Below are 5,814 nucleotides of genomic sequence, written 5' to 3'. Positions count from 1 at the left end.
TGCCCCCCCCACCAGCTGTTTTGGCTTTCTGAGTGTTTGGAAAGGATGATCAATTCAGATGAATATCAAAACAGGTAGCCTAATGTTCTGTAGGGAGATTACATTTGGCATGAATGATACTTGAAAGGGTTAGGGTTTTATAACAACTTTTCTTTTCCACTAGCACAATCTTAGGATTGATAGGGTTCAATCAGCTATCCTCTACATATCCTACATCTTGGATGCCTGTGAAATCATGCTCTTATATATCATAGTAGAGAGGGATGTTGGCAGTACATAATCCATTATATTTATTTTTTCCCCAGTGGTTTTGGGGAGAGGAAGAGCAGGAACACTTCAATTTTCTGAAAAGAGCTCTAAAACCAGCTCACCATAAGCCCCGTAACCCCTGTGAGGTGTTTATGGCAGTAACATCCTCAGCTGGGAGGGATCCTGCTTCTTGGCAGCTCTTGAACAGACTTCGAGGCAATTCTTGTCAAGTGTCTAATTTGGCTTCCTCAGGAATTGGGAGTTTACAGACAGTAAGTAAATAGGGGAGTTGAATGAATGGATAGCCAAATATGGTGTGCCTCAAAGGCGACCCTTCTCAAAGGATTTTCAAAAGGGTATATGACATAACTGAAAAACAACGGGAAAAAGTTAAATTTACCCTTATCTTACAAACCCAGATTCTTAGGAACAGCTTTGTAGCATATTACTAATGAATACCTTCTTAGGCTTCGTGAACGGGACTGGGAGTCTTGGACTTGTTATTGCTGCTTTTTTCCTCTCTGTCACAGAACAGACTGTGTAAGAAACTAGTCCTTTTGGTAGCCAAGTGAAAACCAAAACAAAACAGCCCAAAACTGTGCCAGTAGTGAAACCTCTGTACTAAAAGTGGGTTCCTTTGTGGCTGGTGCTGGTACACTCCAACAGGAACTTCTCCTGTCAGAGGACAGAAGGGGTTTCATTTAGCCAGGGCTGGCTCTTTGGGGCTTTTATGGGAACCAAATGTATGCTAAGGAAATATGTGAGAGTTTCCCACAAAATTAATAAAGTCTCATTACACTTGTTTACATTAAAACATCCAAATGCAGTTGTTCACATGACATTATCTGGTTGCACACAAAATGACTGCTGTGTGACCCTTCAAACTTGACAGAAGTAGTATGTGATTGTGGACAGGTTAACCCAATAGACAAAATAATAATAGTTACTTTACTGAATGAATAAAGCTCAAAAAGAAGGAAAAGTAGATATGTTTAGCTATAACCCAGCCAAAGAAAATAAGGACCAAGACCTCAACAGTAGCTGAGATTTATGGGATTCTGACGCTCACCGAAAAAGGGCTAATATCAACTATATACTAGCTTAAAATTAATTCAACATTTGTAATTTTGCATCTATATTGTAACTGTATTTGTGTTGTTAAGCATGTTAATGTGAGACAGCTGCTACAGCTTCATACAGCGACTATGTCCACATGATGCTGCTTTTGCATGCAACAGAGGATCTAGTACTATTCATACTTTAAAATGTTGTAGAAAAAAGCTGTTTCACCTCAGAACTTTGTCTAGGCACTAAACAAGCAGGTTTTTCCAATTTCCACTGATTCAAAGTTCAAAACTGTAAATACTTGTTATCTCCAAACCAGCAGAAACAGCTTACTTTCCCAGCTGTTGTTGGTAACACATGTGAAGATGAGAAGCTTTTAAAGATTGTCAGTGTGTCTATCAGTGACCAATAGGCCCATGGGTGAAGCCAGATGGTCTTTGGATTTAGCATAATTCCTCAAAGAATGCAGAGGAGCTGCATATAAATTAAGCAGACAGACTGCATGCCTGGTCACCACAGGTTTTGCTAACTAAAGGCTGTGACTTTCTGCACATGATCTTTTGAGTTATGTCATTTGCTGTCATGTAATCATTGATTTTTGAATTAATGAGTTTGATTTCAAGGTGAGATCTCTCTGACAGACCTGCTTATATGATAAGCAGGTATTCATTTAAGGATTTAATTATTTTTTTAAGGTCTGTGTAATTTTAGTTGCTTGAAGAGACTTTGTTTCTCTGTCTTTTGCAGCAAGAGACATTACTCACTTCTATCCTGGAATTATCCCATTCACTATTGACATGCCATCTTTGCTTTTACTGCTGGAAGTCCAGAAATAGCCACAGAACTGAGTTTTACAGTGGGAGTTTTTACATTTGATAGTGCATTAATTGCATGAATAGTACAGCCTGTTTAATTCCTGAAGTGTATCTATTTTCTCCTTGTGGCATTCAATATTTTGGCATTGGTAGCCTGAGCTGTGGGCAGGGCTCTTTGTAGTGTTATCATCCATAGAAGCAGTCATCATGGGTTGTCATGAAGCTGCAGTCCGAAACACCTGATCATTCAATTTGTCTTTACCCCTTTATTTATTTTGCAAAACATTGTCAATATATAGTAGTAATTTATTTTTACTGCCTCTGGGTAAGCTATCTCAGTGCACAAGTAGCAGATAAATACATGCCAGCATGACTTTGCTCACGTTTTTATCACTGACACTACTTGCCACAGGGTGATGTTATTTTCTATACTAGGTGTAAAATAAGCCTTAATAAAGGCACAAAGCCTGCATTCCTTTGCCTTTCAATGCCGAGGTGATGACCTTATAAACCTAAAGGTAATTTTTCTGAAATTTCCCAGTCCATGGCTAGCATATTAAAAAATAGTGGAGTTCTTTGCAAGGAGAAATATTATTAAAGGAGGGCAAATATGCCGTGACACAATTTGCTTGGAATTTTGTATTAAATCTATTTTTATTAATTCCATAATAAAGAAGAAATTGCATGATATTTTTTTATTTGTGAAAATTCTTAGTTTAAGAATTTTGAACCAAGCACTGAAGATATATTTCTGTAACTAAAGGAGTAATTTAGACTGGAGGGAAGCTAGAGTAAATAGTTATTTTTCATCAAATTATAGATTATATGGCAGTACAGAAAGGAGATACTGGCAGGGAAGAAAAGAATGCTGAGAAAGAGACCATTTTCTGCATGCTGGCCTTCATAAAGTGCTTTTCTTTTGTCTGGAACCCACAGGTGGTGACAGTGGGGTTAGTTTCAAAATGTGTTGAGTGCGGTTATGGTCAGTTCAAACCAGTCCCTCAGGATTTCATGCAGTAATAGAGAATACTGCCTGTGCTGGGAAATTGATTTTGACATACATTTTGCAAATGCCTTTGCATGCCACTGTGATAGTGTTCTTAAAATCCTGAATTCCTTGTGAAGAGTTGGAATTCACGGAAATATTGCCATGGTTTTTTTAATCTTTTTAATAGAATCTCTATTTTTTATTTCTGTAGTATAATCTTATATTAATTTCATAGTGGAATCTCAGAACTATTTTCCTGCCTTTTCTTAGAATTGAGGGAAAAAACCCCACCTGTAACTGCATTTCTCTCCTGTCCTGTCTGATGGTTTTACAAAGTGTTTTTACTTCTTTTTCGTCAGATAGTTTCTACAGTTTTCTTTCTGTTCTTTAGTTGGTCTCATCCTATCCTTCCTTTGCTTTCTTTATGTTATGTACTTTAAAAGATATTGGCATGTGGCCATATATTTACAAAACAAATATGAACTCGAATTTTCTCTTTTTTCTCGATTTTAAATTTGCTGTGTGAGAAGCTGCACATCTTCCTGGAAAAGCTGTGGCAAGCAAGATCAATGCATAATGCTGGTATCAGTGTCTTTACATGAAAGCTCATTCTTCTTCCCTTCAGTTGTTTCATTTCTTTACACACCAACAAAATTTGAATGGAATTTGTCCTTACATTTGTTTAATTTACTCTATTCTTTTTCTTAAAAGTTGCCTTTCTAATTAATTTAGGTTCCTGAACTTACTTTTTCTCTTGAACTTTTATTTTTTGCGTGCTGGGGGACTGAAGTGGAAGAACCAGAGCAAGTATTTTTTGGCTCTGAAATTATCTTAGCAATTGTTGTTCTTTGCTATGAATGGGTGAATTACTCTAATTTTCTGGAAGTGGATCTTCAAGGAATTAGAAAAGAGACTTTTGCACTGTGGGCTGTGAAAAGCCAGATGCTGTAGCCACTATGGTGTTATTGTCGAGGGCAGCTTTAGCACAAAGGACTGTATCACTTGATACCCATGGTATGTACCTGCTTCTTTATCTGAAAGCTGGAAACCTGGATTTCTCTCATCGTCTTGTTTTCCTGGAGTTTTGTGCTGAGTTTCCCTTTGCTTCTTTTCTATGTCTGTAATTAAATTTCACAGCACTGTTTCATAGTACTCAGCCCATGGGTTTATATACCCATAGCTTGTATTCATTATCAATAATCATAGTAATCCAAATCTTGTACTGTAGTACAAAGTATGGCTAAGCAGCTCCTGGTTTTGAAGCACGCCTTAGCTTCTTCAGTAGTGCTTATGGAAGATGCCTATAGAAATAAGTGGAAATGAAGTAAGTACTTCTTCACAGAACAAAATGGTGAATGGCCACAGGATTTAGTAGAGGATCAGTTTGCAGTTCCTGCTCTTTGAACTTACTGGAGAAGTAGACTGAATCCTGCAGGGGAGAAGGCTGCAGGAAATGAGACCATGATGTTGGCATTGGACAAGTGATGGAAGAATCAGAGGATGATGGGAAGGGTCTTTTAAGGATTAAATTATGCATAACTCACAAATCTATCTCCTTCGACTTTACTGAAATATATATACATATATATATATATATAGAGAGAGAGAGTCAACTTCCATTCACTGTGTGTTCCTAGCACAACAACACACAAAAGGCACTTCTTTGCCTAAATTTAATAGCTTGGATTTTATATAATAGAGAAGTAGTAGTAGTAGTGCATGTGTGAAGCAGTGCTTTTATTTGCCTGATATTTTGTCCTGATAATGACAATCTTTTGTGAGTAAAGAATACTACAGTACTTATGAACAGTTATCAGAGACAACAAAACCATTTTCAATTGCCCTAAGTGAGAGAAAACAAATGTAAATCTCACTCTTCCATCTTATAGTGCCTTTGGAAATTGCCTCTCTGGCAGACAGAGTTCATTGTAACTTCAAAGCAAGTTTTGCCCCATAATGAGAACACAAAGTATAATTTTTGTTGCTTATTTTTTCTGTGAACCTCTTTACCTTGCTTACTTTTACATGCTTGTTTTTGAGCATACTGCACAGCCTAGCAGTTAATTATTATAATCAAGTAGTTGGCAAGAATCCTCTGCTTTGTAGTTGTGTTTAGCTCAGCTGCTGTCAAGAAGAAGCAGTTTCTTTCTTTGGGGTAGGCTATTTATGAGTGTGTGTTAATGGTAAAGTAGCTCTACCAAGAATTATTTAACAGCTCACTGTTCATGAGCTTTGGCTGCTACTGTTAACGGTCACTGTGCTCAATTATTTCTAGATGTACTTCCAATCCATTCTGCATTCGCTTCAAAACACACTCATTTTGTATCACCCCACCTGCGCTCCCAGTGCCTGCGACGTGCATGACATTACCAGATGTGTGTTCAGGCTCAGGCATTGGGTTACTGATGTGAAAGCAGCTCAAATGACAGAGCTGGGATTGTAATGGAGCACAGAGCATGGTGGCTATGAGGAGATCATGTTTCTGTTTCCTGTCCCAAAAAACTGCATCTGCATTTACGGTACCTGACCGCTAAAGTGCTCAGGCTACTTTAATTCTCCAAGTGTGCATGTGTAGAACTGGTGGGCCAGATGGAGTACACTTACTTTATAAAGGAGCAGTTGCTTTACCACCAAGCCCCATCACTCTCATCATAATTAATTCTTTCATAAATATCTGAATTGTACTTTGTAACATCT

Source organism: Corvus brachyrhynchos, unplaced genomic scaffold (assembly GCF_000691975.1).
Source record: "Corvus brachyrhynchos isolate BGI_N302 unplaced genomic scaffold, ASM69197v1 scaffold175, whole genome shotgun sequence".
Taxonomy (NCBI): Eukaryota; Metazoa; Chordata; class Aves; order Passeriformes; family Corvidae; genus Corvus; species Corvus brachyrhynchos.
The sequence above is the reverse complement of the archived record's forward strand: the minus strand, read 5'-3'. Positions refer to the sequence as shown.